The sequence below is a fragment of the Sabethes cyaneus genome, chromosome 3 (assembly GCF_943734655.1).
Source record: "Sabethes cyaneus chromosome 3, idSabCyanKW18_F2, whole genome shotgun sequence".
NCBI classification, from domain to species: domain Eukaryota; kingdom Metazoa; phylum Arthropoda; class Insecta; order Diptera; family Culicidae; genus Sabethes; species Sabethes cyaneus.
The window spans coordinates 4,333,856-4,348,974 of record NC_071355.1 but is presented as its reverse complement, the minus strand read 5'-3'; positions in this window follow the sequence as shown (position 1 = coordinate 4,348,974).

Here is a 15,119-nt window from a genome sequence, read left to right as displayed (position 1 = left end):
TGCAGTTGTTTAGTAAGTGGTAAGATTTTAGATATCACTGGTACCTGTAATTTAATTGTCTGCTGATGACATGAAATTTTCAATGAAAATACTCATAATGGTATTACTTACCTAAAGCAGTAAATATTGGCCGATGATAAGAGAAGTAGCTGATGAAACGTTTGCATCTAACATTCGGAATATGTTTTGCAAAAACCATATCGATGCAAGATCCCCCTAGTGTGGTTGGTTGTCGATTTGATACTAGACTCAAGTCAAGAAATCTGGCCATGAACTCTACGAACTCCTGACCTTCTGGTTTTGCGAGGTCAATATTGAAATCGCCGGTCACAATAATTGGAACAAGTTCATAAAAGTATCTGTACGTGAACAAGTTCATAAACAGCTCTGCTTGTTTTAAGGTCGTATTTGGTGGAAGATATATTGAAAATAGGATGGTTTTACAGTTGCCAATTAAAACTTCCGCAGCACAAATGTCACCATAGCCGTCTGATACTTCCAGCAGCGGATCGTGCTCTTCACTGAACTTATTTATTACGTGTGGAACGGATGATGCAGACACATTTATCTTTTCGTAGATTGCTACGCCACCTGCTCGCACATTGTTACGTTTCGAGTTGACGATACATTGGAAACCTAAAGGTATTCATTTTATTAATAAGTGCGCCGAAAAGACCGATACGATTTAAGCTAAAATAGCACTTTTATGAGCGATTGCGCACTTATTGATTGGACAATTTTCCTTGCAATTGACAATAATAGATCGATGTTTCGAATCCAACACGGTCGGCGTAATTTCCACACCACACCAAACAATAATCGGCTGCTGCCGAGTTTTACCACCTTTGTCGCGTCCGGACAGGGAGATAAAATCGTAACTCTCGTTCACTAAATCGTAACCCAAACAACGCGAAAATGATGCCGTTCGCAAAATCAATTCAACTGCTTCATATACTTATTCAGTAGTTCTTAAAAGAACTGATTGTTTTCTACCAGCTGTTAATAATACGAATCGAAGAAATTTACTGCTTGGCAGCAGCTTTTTTCGGACCGCGTTCTCCGTTAGAACTTCTTTTGGCTTTGGAGTTTTCGATGCCTTTGCTATGGTCTTCATTGACTTAGTAATCTTGCTTCTCGCTAGCAAGTTTGGTAGGCGAACGAACCGGAAGCGCCAGTTCTTTGCTTGGACCAGAAAATTTTCATCTCTTCATAAACAAATTCATTCGTCCTAAAAAGGACGGGTTGTGGTAAATTATGTGGTTGAAAATCCGGCCAGCAGAATGGCTTGAATGTTTGAAACAACACCTCCCAGGTGACAATGGTTACCGGACAGAGCATTTTCCATTGATTCAAGCTCTTCCGCTCCCGCAACTATTTGGTTCTAATATAGCTGATAATAGATCGATGCTCCGGCAACCAACGCGTTCGGCGCACTCTACACCAAACAATGATCCGCTGCTGCTGCTGCTGCTGCTGCCGCTGCGCTGCGTTTTACTAGTTTGCCCTTGCCGAGTCCAGTGAGGGAGATACAATCGCAAGATACAAGATACAATGCTGTCTGTTCGGCACCGTACCGCTGCCAATGCGAAAATGATGCCGTTCGCCGGCTTACTTCTGATTATATACCAGAGCAAACGGCAGCAAGTTGTAACAAAGGCGGATCAACGTAGGGTAGAGAATCATAGACACGAAAGAAAGGCGGTACAACGTACAACGAAACCGTACATTGTTTGAATGAACAAAACCGGTGTCCGGTGGTTCCTTAATGAAGAGCTACCAGTTTCTGCAGAGCAACCTAATATGAAGCATCGTCTTCATGCCACCGAAAACCAGTGGAAAGGCCGCAAAGCGCGATAGGAAAAAGAAAAAGGAGCTACGCCACTAGGAGAGAAACGCTATTTTCTTTCATTTAATGCCGACAGGGATGGCACGGCAACGGGCATGGCAGAAGTGCACTCACAGTTGTGTGTGGTTGTGCCGGGTGAGTTTGCCAAGCGCGCCGTCTCGGAAGGTACCAAAGTATACCGGCCTATAGTAAATGTGTCTTGTCAGGCTTCTGTAACTATACAATTAGCCCTTTTTAGGGCCTAATATATAAATGAAGATGCAATTCGATTTTCTCACTAAACGCTTTGCCTCGAATTACGAAGTGGCGCAGTTTTCTTTTCAAAGAATTTTGCCAGGTAATGTGGCTTTTCCGTTTCATGCTTTCCAGAAAGAATCACGAAATGGCATAATTTTGCATACGTAGGTAGGTATATGATCAGTTGTATTCAGTAAGTATGTTATAGTACAGGACAATTATTCAATAACTTTTTCTGCTCATTAACGAGCGCTTTTATTGAAACTGTTGGAAATTGGTGTGGAACTTTTATATTTAATAATTTGGCTAAACTATAATGGTCTTTTCGATTCCATAATGGATCTGTTGTGGGAAAGTTGCTGGAAAGAAGGCAACTTATTAAAACAAAATGAAACCGTGAATGCTTGCATCTGTTTGTTCATTTGTTACAATAACCTGATGCTTTTAACATGAGTTCGCAATATTTGTCGTAATGCCGTTTAAACATATAATTACTGTACGTGTTAAAGCTTGGATAAATAAACTGCCAACTTGTCATGTGCACTTTTAAATGAGGAATATCATTCATGAGAAAAATCAATTCAACTGCTTCATATACTTATTCAGTAGTTCTTAAAAGAACTGATTGTTTTATACCAGATATTAATAATACAAATCGAAGAAATTTACTGCTTGGCAGCAACTTTTTTCGGACCGCATTCTCCTTGGAACGACTTTTTTTGGCTTTGGATCGTTATTCTCGGCAGTGTTGCCACATATTCATCTGTACTGGAAGGTAAAAAAATCTTTTTCATCTGTACTTTTGCTTTCAAAAATCTGTACCAAAATCTGTACCACAAAGTTGGTTTGTTACATAGGGAAACCTGGTTTGTTTGCTTTAAAAAATAGAAAAATCGCAAATTACTGATTTCTTTGATGATATTGGTACATAACCTTAAAGACAGACATGTTTTGTTTTGTTTGCATTCATGTCAAGAGGTGCTCCTCTATTGATTTCAAGTAACAAAACTGAAAGAAAAAAATTAGTTTTTGACACCCAAAAAAATCTGTACCCATCTGTACTTTATGACAAAAATCTGTAATCTGCACCGTACAGAATCTGTACCAAAAAAATCGGAAAAATCTGTACTTTTCCAGATAAATCTGTACATGTGGCAACACTGATTCTCGGTACCGATGCCCATGCGAAAATGATGTGGTTCCTCGGATTACCGTTGGTTATATATCAGAGCAAACGGCAGCAATTTGTAACAAAGGCTGATCCACGTAGAAAAGGGAATGGCAGAGAAGAAAATAAGGCGTGACTTTGTACGTTGTTTGAAGCTTCCAGTTTCTGTAGATCAAGCATCGTCTTCATGTCATGGCACCGACAACCAGTGGAAAGGCCGCAAAAAGCGATAGGAAGAAGAAGAAGCCACGCCGCTAGGAGAGCTACGCTATTTTCTTTCGTTTGTTGACTACGGCTCAGTCAAGCATAATAACAAGTTATAGTGAGTGTGGCTGGCTGCCGGGTGAGTTTGCCATGCGCGCGCCGTCTCGGAATGTACCGAAACAGTCACCAAAGTACAAATACTCATAGTAAATGTATCTGGTCAGGTTTCTGTAACTATCCAACAATTAGCCCTTTTTAGGGCCAAATATATACATGAAGATGCAATTCGATTTTCTCACTAAACGCTTCGCCTCGAATTACGAAATGGCGCAGTTTGCTTTTCAGAAGATTTTGCCATGTAATACAGTTTAAACATGACTGGCGGCTCGTACGCGCATAGTTTTTTTTTTTTTTTTAATTAACCCTCCGCTCACCCCCACACCAAAAAGCTCACACAGAGAGCCCCCTGGTAATGGACACATTCAATTTAAAATAACAAAGTATAAAATAATAATAAGTGAGAAAAAGGAGTAGATTTTAATTACAACTAATTCTAATAATCAATGAGCACCCAGTGGAATTAAATTTCCTTTTAAGGGGCTCTAAATTACAGAAAACAACTAAGCTACTGGTTCAACAAAAAACAAAAATTGATATCCGGCTATCTTAATGTTAATTCTATTCTACGTGGGTTAGGTTGATGCGCTTAAATTATATAATTACTTATGTTTAACTTGAACAATTGCTTTAATTTGTATTTGAAAAGATCGATGTTGGTGATCTGTTTGATTTCATCAGGTAGAGTGTTATAAATTGAAGGGCCAAAAAACGAAATGCACGTCTGGCCAAGATTCGTGGTTGCTCTATTACGCTGTATAAAGTTTGCTCGTCGGGTATTTTGAAGTCTGTTGCCAACATTTAGAGACATATTATGATGGTAGTTTGGTTGGTGAAGGACCTTGTGGATATGAATAACCGTCTGCATATCACGTAACGCTAGTACAGGTAAGATGGTATGGTTATCATTCGAGTACAGTTGAATAGTTGAGTAAAGCATCGGCAGTTGAAATATGGTTTTCAAACATCTGTTTTGCACGACTTGTATTTTTTTAAGTTGTGATTTGCTGGCGTGACCCCATGCTAATGCTAGGTATTGGATTTGGGAATGAATGCAACCGTAGTAAAACAATAACAGTGTTTTTCTTGGAACGAAATAACTCACTTTCCTCATGGCTCCGGATAAAGTTGAGATTTTCTGCTGTAGATGTTTGATTTGCCGATCCCAAGATAACGTTGAGTCAAGGTAAATACCCAGATATTTAAAGTCATCAACTTTTTCTATCACAGTTTCATTGATACAGAGGCTTAAGTGATTAGTTATTTTTTTCCTAGGTGAATGGAATACCATATATTTTGTTTTTGTCAGGTTAAGTGAAAGTAAATTTGCATCAAAGTAGTGTGACAGAACTTGCAGATCATCTTTCATTGACGATAATACACTGCCAATGTCAGCACAGGGGTAAAACAGTGCCGTATCATCCGCGAATAACCTTGGTATCCCATTTAATTTTAAATTCCCAATGTCATTGATATAAATTAAAAATAACAATGGACCAATGTTGCTACCTTGAGGTACACCAACTTCTATTTTTTGCAATGAGCTACGTGCATCGCCGATCGTCACAAATTGCATTCTATTTGTTAAGTAACTGCGAATGATATTATTTGCAACTCCTCTGATTCCGTATAACTCTAGTTTTTGCATTAGAATACTATGATTTAGCGTATCAAACGCTTTTTTAAGATCGAGGAATAATCCCCCGACAAGTTTTTTTGATTCGATTTCTTTGATTATGCAGTCTACTAGCTCTGTGACAGCTATCATAGTCCCACACTGTTGTCTAAAACCGTACTGAAATTTATAGAGCACGTTGTGAGTTTTGAAAAAATCTAGAAGTCGTGCGACGAGTAATTTTTCTAGAATCTTGTTAAAAACCGACAGTGTAGATATTGGACGATAGTTACATGCGTCGAAGGGGTTCCCAGTTTTGAAGATTGGTACTACTCTAGCTGTTTTTAGGCAGTTGGGGTATTCTCCAGTTTCAAGGATCTTATTAAAGGCTTGACTTAAAATGGATGCAAATGCTCCGGGATTGCTTTTAATTGTTCTTGCGGTTACGTTATCCGGTCCACAGCTCTTATTTGTATCTAATTCTTTGATTAGAGAAACAACTTCGTTTAAGCTAGACGGACGAAGAAAAATTGTATTGGCTACACATCTGACATTACTAACAGGGCTAGCATTCGTTGGATTTACTATGTTGCGTGCAAGATTTGCACCAACACTCGAAAAATATTTGTTGAAAATGTCGCAAACTTGTTGCCTATCGGAAACTTTATTTCCATTTTCAGTTAGGTTTATTTCTTGCTTCCCTTTTGACCGCCCAAAAATTATGTTGATGTTTTTCCACACTTTCGAGTGACAAGTGGTACTCAGAAGTGTTTCATAATAAGATTTCTTATTCTGTTTTTTCGTTATTTCTACTTTCTTAGTCACGTGATTAAGCATCGTTTGGAGGTTTGCATCATGAGGATTCCTTTTAACCTTTTTCAGGTATTTAGTTTTTATTTTCATTAATCTCCACAGATCAAAAGTCATCCACGGGCAATACTCATTTTTAGCACGAATCTCTATGTTAAATATTTTTGTGCATGAGGTAAGCAGCAGGTTGTATTTCCCGATGATTTCAGAAAAGCAAGTTTCAACATCATCCACAGACGCAATATTGTTTATATATTCGTTGAACATTGTAGAAAGTCTCAAATTGTCCACAACTTTTTTAGTAAGAACTTGCTTTTGTTTTTTGCCGGTAAGACATATTGTGGTCAAAATTTGCGAATGGTCACTTAAATTGGTAGCAATTGTATCGTTACGTAGGCGAAAAGCGTCACTTATTTTACACACAACATGATCCAGGATATTGTTGCTCGCTGGCCGAGTTGGGTTTGAGTTGGAGCATATAAAGCCATATGATTCAAGTAAATTCTTATATTTAACCACGACGTTATTGTTGGAAAGGTTTACCGGAACGTTCACGTCCCCCACAATGTAGCAAGGTGTATTTTTATTAGAGTTATGCAACCATTCCTCCAAAATGTCATGATATCTGTGAAAATCAAAAGAAGGGGGCCGATAGACACCAATAACGTCAAAACTAGTCCCATCGACAGTTAGTTCAACGTGGATGGAGTGTAATCCGTCAGAACTTTGGCTGTTTTTGACGTTATAATCTAATTTGTTGTTAACGTATAACGCCAACCCTCCGTGGGACGTTTCCCTGCACGAGAATACAGAATAGTAACCGGGAATTTGGAAAATTGAGGTACTATCTGCCTTTATCCATGTTTCACCGATTACAATGACATCAATTGTTGTCTTACAATCATTCAGGAAATATAGAATACTATCGAATTTTTCTAGGACATTCATACCACGAATGTTCCATTGAAGGATCCGTAAGCTTCTACCATTAACATCTCGATATTGAATTTTCAAATCGTCGATGCATTCATAAGTGTAGTTTTGTATTTGTGGATTAGTCATTTTTTAATATATATTAAACAAAATTCATAGCTTTAAAATCATCCTATTTTTTATTGTTTTTGTTTATGGCATTACTTTTGCTTTTAGGAGAGGGAGACGAAACCGAGAAATTCATTAATCGTGCCATATAATTTCCCAAGTCCATTCTATTTCTTATGATCTCGGGTTTGGCGCTATCATCCTTTTTCGCAAAAACAACTCCACCTCTGCCAGACCAAATATATTTTATTTTAAGTTTTTTCTTGAGATTGTCGCAGTTCTTTTATAATCTCTAACGAAAGCGGTGTTAACTCGTCGCGAATCGAGACAATAGTAGCATTCCCATTGGATAAAAGTGAAGGGTCAATCGATGTTGAAAGCAACTGTCCCAATAACTTTTTTTTACTGAATACCTCTTCTTTAGCCTCCACGTTCTTTAAAATTACTCTAATCGGGACTAGACTGCTAGATTTGTTGCTGGCATAAATTCTGTTAGATGATAACACTGAGTCAGCACCTACCGACACTCCAAGAGAAGCAAAAGTTTTCTGTACAAGATCAGATATATTTTCATTGGGCCTAGCTGGGACACCAAATAACATTATGTTGTTGGAAGTAGCCGATTGATTCGATCTATCAACGTTAGATTCGAGTTTGTGGACAATTTCAGTGAGAGCGACATTGTATTTTTTCAACGCATCTACCTCGTGTTTTAGCAACTGGCTTTCGGCCCGAAGTTCTGTGAAATCTGAAACGATTTCATCGAACTTCGAGGATAAAAATTCTTGAGATGTTTCAATTGCGGAGCTTTACTTCTCTTCTGATACCTTCCATTTCACAAGCTACAACGTTTTTCAGTTCAGCAGCAATTGCCGAAACCATCGATTTATTGTTATGTTTCATCTCAATAATTCGTTGGTACGTGGCTGAACAACCCGATGTGCAGAAATAGGCAGATTCTTTCAAACGCCTAACTGCCTTTCAAACGCCTAGTTGATAAACTTCCAATTTGTCATGTTCATTTTAAATTGAGGAAAAATGTGAGAAAAATCAATTTAACTGCTTCGTCTACTTACTCAGCAGTTCTTAAAAGAACTGATTGTTTTCTACCAGATACTAGTAATGCAAATCAAGGAAATTTACATCTGGGCAGCAGCTTTTTTCGGGCCACCTTCTCCGCTGGAACGACTTCTTTTGGCGGCTTTCGGTGCCTTTGCTGTGGATTCCATTGGCTTAGTAGATTTTTGTTCGGGGGCAGCCGCATATTTACTCCAGTAGTACAGCTTTAATCGGAGCCGCCTTTACAGCAGTTAGCAAATTTAATTTGTTATCGTCCGTTTTATCAACCTTGAACGAATCGGAAGCGCCTGCTCTCTTTGTTTGGACCAGCTTTTCGACCTTTTCGTAGCTGTTGAAACCTTTTTCACGAATGTGATCAAGCTTGAAACGTCACAATTGTGGCTGGCGGCGATTTACTTGAAGACGGCTTGCAGCGAAGATCCGTTGATTATTCAGGGCATTGATAGCAGCGAAAACCATATCGTTCGCTGGCGGACGAGTCGATGGCTTCTTCGGTTTGTTGGCGTCTCGCTCAGTGAATTTGGATGTCTTCGATGCCTTATTCCGGAGAAGCAGCAAGCAGCAACAGCTAAAGCCTAACAATTTTCGAACGGATTTTATTACAAGGCGTAAACTAAATACAATCAAAGGAAGCTTAAACCATAGCTCATCTCGTATATATTTCTGTCATCTGTGCTTGGGAAGCATTGACGTGGGGAGGCAAAAAAATGAAAATATTGAATTAATGAATGTTCGTCTAATATTTTCTTAATTATTACATGTCTGTTAGGGAAACATGTAATAAACTATGTAGAAATGGATTTTTTGAAAAATTTCCATAACCACTTTTCGTTACATGTTCCCTTTTCGTTTTTCTGAAGTGCACCCCAATATAGAAATCAAAGAAGTAGTCCTACTTCAAAAACGAAATTTATTCCTATTCGAAAGAAATAGATTGCAAATGACAGGGAACCCTTAGAAAACCGCTAACTTTCAAATTTCACGATAGTTGGTCTTATAGTTTGGAAGATTCGTTAAGAAATGAGAAAAAGCGAAGAGTGTGTAAAGATTTTGTTAATTGATATTTGTAAATCTAAATAACGAAATTGTCTCATAATTTACAACGTTTAAGAAATAGAAATAATTTTCGCACAGTAGCAATGCGAGGTCATACCATAATGAAAGTTAACACTGTTGTTTTTATTAATTTTAAACAATTACGTTATATCGATGTTACTTTGAATCGAGGTTACTTTGTATCGAGGTATTACTGTACTATAAAAATATATTCTTGTATGATCTTGTATAAAAACGTGATGGAATTTTTCATGTGACATGAGGCACCAATTTTCAGTGTTTGTTTAAAGACTAGACATGAATTTCTTAACAAGTTTTTGATTTAATTGCTGTAAAGTAAAAATATATGAAAAGCAGAGAAAACAAGTATAAGGGTCCATGCCTAGTGGCACGGGCGCAGGCTTGAAGTAGGACTACGAATGTAGAGCAATTCGTCTCCCAATGCCAAATCCGGTGATTTTTGTACGAATTTCATATAGGGTAATTGATCTTGAATGGACCTATTTAGCGCTTTTTAACACCACCACTCGCACTCCTGCTCAATTTACTCGTCATTTATAAATAATATGTGGTGATGTTACTATTTGTTGGAAAGTACCACCTTTTTTCTACATTATCAGTACTTTAAAAATGTATAATTGATGAAACTTTTATTAAATATATCGTTTTTTGCCAAAGCCTTTTTTTTATCTTGAATGGACCCAACATGATCTTGAATTGGACCTATTTTTGATTTTGAAATGGACCTAAATTTGGATTGTTATAGTTTCTTCCATGTAAATGAACAAAATAATAACAAAGAATTTTTTTTAATAGTACAACTATACTACTGTTATTTATTAATAGGAAACAAGGTTGAACAGCTTTTACCTTTCTTATACTCTGTTAGAAAGGTATGAAAGTCGGTTGAAAAATTTGAAATCAGTCACAGTCGCCGAGGGTCTTATTTTTATGTCAGCCCAACAATTGAACAATGTTTCAGTGACTTGATATGCGCTATGTATGTATCTGTGTGTGACATTTGTATATTGGGAATTTATTATTACCTGTTGTTCAGATATAGTTGATATAGTAACGATTTCTACGTCATAAAAAAATTATGTCGCCTATTAGTTTCAAAAATTTAAACCATTCATTAAAAATATGTAATATAACTTACATTAAACGTAGTTTATCAAGTACAGTGGGGTTCGAGTTTTTATTTAGTGACTACATTAATATTTATTTTGAAACGATGATTCTACAATTGATGAAGGGACGGTAAGGGAAAGTAATGAAGGATTTTTTTTTTTTTTTTTTTTTCCGGGAATGAAGGGGAAGGGTGGAAAGGAAGGGGGGGGGGGTAATAGGTAGCTATGGTTAACAAGTTGTCGTTGTGACTCCTATCTTTTGTCCAATGCTGGAAGGTGCATGGGTCGAACCAAGCTGTAATCAGAGATTACAGCTGATTACAGCTTGGTTCGACCCATGCACCTTCCAGCATTGGACAAAAGATAGGAGTCACAACGACAACTTGTTAACCATAGCTACCTATTACCCCCCCCCCTTCCTTTCCACCCTTCCCCTTCATTCCCGAAAAAAAAAAAAAAAAAAAAAAAAAAATCCTTCTTCATTACTTTCCCTTACCGTCCTTTCATCAATTGTAGAATCATCGTTTCAAAATAAATATTAATATATGCCTGACCGCATTTCAAGGTCATGACTAAAGTCACGAGTTTGGTCAATAGTGACTACATATTTCGAAAGGTCAGACTTTTACTGACGTAGGACTACGTATTACTGCAAAGTATCTAAAGGTTTGCCACAGCCTCTGTCGAACATTTTGAATATAAAACCGTTGCAATCGTGAAAAATTCGTTAATTAGTGGTAATTATTCAATTTTTGACACATTTATATGCAATTTTTTCAGTTAAAAAATGGTCTAGATTTTGCCACGGTTTCGATTTTGGCAACATAGGCGACACGCATTTGTTGTCAAATTCGAAAGCATACTGTAAATGGTGCTTGCAAAAATTAGACTTGGTAATTCTACTAGGTTTAAAGGTAAGGTTAGATACTAGGTTTTAATTTTAAATGATAGTCGATGAAGAACTGTACCAGATAGAAAATAGGTGAACCATCCTATTTTCTATCTGGTACAGTTGAATATTTTAGATCTCAGGGTCACTCAATTTCGGTGGACAAGGAGATATTAATTTTCTTACAAGTCTGAGGGGAGAGGTGCTTAAAGAAAACTTTACATCCCCTAAGAAAAAAAATCAGAGGGTTTGTGTATAAGATGCGACCACGGATGACGTAGTACAACGTTAGTCGGGTTGCATGATTTTGAATATTTTACTAAACTGATTTTTAATCTATCTGTCAATCGATCAAAAGGTGATGTGAAGTCAACCTGCTTACTTATCGGCGGAATATAAGGTCTTTGCAAAATATTTTTTAAGTTTTTGTCACCCCAAGTTTTTGTCAAAGGGGGGGGGGGGGGCCTTTGGAAATTGGCTTGAAAAATCGGGGGGCTAAAAAAAATTTGTAGGCTATGAGTATAAAATCAATTGTCCGTGTGCTCTACAGCCTGAAAAACTCGAAAAATGAGTATACTTAACACTTCTAGCACGAAACTGAAATGGAAATTCGAATTCGGAGTTTCCGAAAATCGTCCAAAAAAATTCTCTCGTTTTTGTCTTCTTTTCGTACATTTTTGCATGGAAAATAATAACGTATATATTAAAAGCAAGAACAGATTTGGTTTTCACGCTTAAACTTTAAATAAAAATGCTTAAAACCCATGTTTTTTGCTCGATTAAAAAATTTACTTTGTTCCCCCCCTTCAGTGGCCCAACACCGGAAGGACAAAAACTTTATAAAATATTTGTAATGGCCTAATTTTACTTCATTCTGAGCCTCATAATTATTTTAACTAAACTATTTAGAAAATTATCAAATACAATATTATTTTTTTAGGCATATCCAGTTCGAAAATGGTCCAGATATTGATCTAAATTTTATATTTTTTGCACCATATCATTATCCAGGCCTTTACCTAATTTCTAAATACGCACAGATGACGCACAGATGATTTTATTGCCAAACCGGATAGTTTTGTAGGATGGTTGGGCATCACAAAGTTTCACGAGGGTGAGGAAGTTGACGTTCTTAACCATCAGAAGTGGCTGCTCCTTTTTACTCAGACGAGTCTGATTTTGTGACTACAGGATCCGGTTGAATTTTATTGGCCTTAGGGTTTTCGGTCAGCGCGCTAAAGGTGTTTTGAAGCTTTGGTATATGCTTGATTAACGTGTTTAAACTATTTCTCATCTAAGTTTTGTCAAAACTTAAACTTACAGCAAAACTTTTTGCTGTATTTATATGGAAAATACAAGACGTTATTTGTCCAAAATTTTGATTCCAACCATTTTTACGATGTTGCCTGTAGATAGTTAAGCAGGGATAACCACTTTAAATAGAGTTTGGAATATTAGCTTCGTAACTCAATTCGAAGTTCCAATATTAGAGTTTCCTATACAATAAAGCTATATACAAATCTTCAGAATTGTATGCTCAAATAGCATGTTTCATTCTTCTGAGCATTACTTTTAATGATACAAGAATTGTCCCGTTTAGCATAATTTGGGATTTTTTTTTACATAAGGCGAACAAATTGGGAAAATTTTGCTCTACTTATATAGATTACTTATATAGATTATATAGATTACACTTTTGCTTCGTGCTAAAACAAATACGTAAAATCCAATTGAAAAATTTAAGTGTAACAAGTTTTGTGCTAAATGCCAATGACGCAAAAATAGCTCTTTTTTAAGGGACATAGTACCTTTTACACCATATTTTTTGCCTAATTTCAAATATTTTTTCTCGATAACGCGAAAGGCAAATTGAATCGGGTTTTTTGCATTCGAAACATTGCATTTTATACTAATACTAGCTGACCCGACAAACTTCGTATTGCCACAAATTAACCTGTGTTGTACATAAATCATGAATCTCGGATGATCTTTATCACTTCTCGAGTTTTGCAAGTCCCCCAGTGGGCGGCGCTTCCGACGGCGGGTCACCGGCAACACTCGCGACCGGCTCGTCCTGAATGATCTAGTGTTACTATAGATAGTTTTTGTGGTCTTGTTATTGATTAATGTTTTATGGAAGAGTCTCGAATTTCTCGAGTTGGATTAGTTTTTGAGTTTCGCCAAAATTTCTGTTTTATTTGTATGAAAGTCCATATCCCCCTACCACAGGGGTGAGAGATCTCTAACTATCATAAAATAAATTCAAGACTCAAAAATCTCCTACATGCTAAATTTGGTTCCATTTGCTTGATTAGTACTCAAATTATAAGGAAATTTGTATTTCATTTGTATGGAAGCCCACCCTCTTAAAAGGGAAAGGGGTCGTAATACACCACAGAAAAAAAATTCTGCCATCTAAAACTCTCACATGCCAAATTTGGTTCCATTTACTTGATTAGTTCTAAAGTTATGAACAAATTTGTATTTCGTTTGAATGGGAGCCCCCCCCCTCCTAAAAAGGTAAGAAGTCCTAATTCATCATGAGAAAAATGGTTGCCTCCAAAAACACCCACATGCCAAATGTTGTTCTATTTGCTTGATTAGTTCTCGAGTTAGGAGGAAATTTGTATTTCATTTGTACAGGAGCCCCCCCTCTTAGAGTGGGGAGGGGTCCTAATTCACCGTAGAAAATTTTCTTGCCCTCGAAAACCTTCACATGCCAAAGTTGGTTCCATTTGCTTGATTAGTTCTCGAGTTATGGGGAAATTTGTATTTCATTTGTACAGGAGCCCCCCTCCTAAAGTGGGGAGTGGTCCCAATTCATCATTGAAAAAAAAATTGTCTCCAAAAACACACACATGCCAAATTTGGTTCAATTCGCTTGATTAGTTATCGAGTTATGAGGAAATTTGTATTTCATTTGTACAGGAGCCCCTCCTCTTAAAGTGGGGAGGGGTCCTAATTCACCATAGAAAATTTTCTTGCTCTCGAAAACCTTCACATGCCAAATTTGGTTGCATTTGCTTGATTAGTTCTCGAGTTATGAGGAAATTTGTATGGAAGTCCCCCCTCTTAAAGGGGAGAGGAGTTATAATTCCTCTTATAAAGAGGGGAGGGGTCTCAATTCACCATAGAATAAATTCTTGTCACCAAAAAAAACACCCACATGCCAAATGTTGTTCTATTTGCTTGATTAGTTCTCGAGTTAGGAGGAAATTTGTATTTCATTTGTACAGGAGCCCCCCCTCTTAGAGTGGGGAGGGGTCCTAATTCACCGTAGAAAATTTTCTTGCCCTCGAAAACCTTCACATGCCAAAGTTGGTTCCTTTGGCTTGATTAGTTCTCGAGTTATGAGGAAATTTGTATGGCAGCCCCCCCTCTTAAAGGAGAGAGGAGTTACAATTCCTCTTATAAAGAGGGAGGGGTCTCAATTTACCATAGAATAAATTCTTGTCACCGAAAACACCCACATGCCAAATTTGGTTCTATTTGCTTGATTAGTTCTCGAGTTATAAGGAAATTTGTATTTCGTTTGTATAGGAGCCCCCCCCCCCCCTCTTAAAGTGGGGAGGGGTCCCAATTCATCATAGAAAAAAATTTTGTCGAATGATTGGGATTTTGGCCGTTCAGTCATTAAATTTTAGTAGACGTTATATTTGCCTTTTTACGCCAACGTTTCGACCCGGATTTGGATCTTCATCAGGGCTTCTACGATGGATGCCAGTTATTTCGAATTCCGACAACAGTACTTTCAGCAGCTTAGTGGAACCGCAATGGGTAACCCTTTGTCGCCCATTCTAGCAGATTGGGTTATGAACATGCTAATTGATAAGGTTTTAAAAAATGTTAATATTTCCATACCGGTTGTAAAGAAATATGTAGATGATCTATTCCTACTAATACCAACGAAAGAGATACAAAATGTG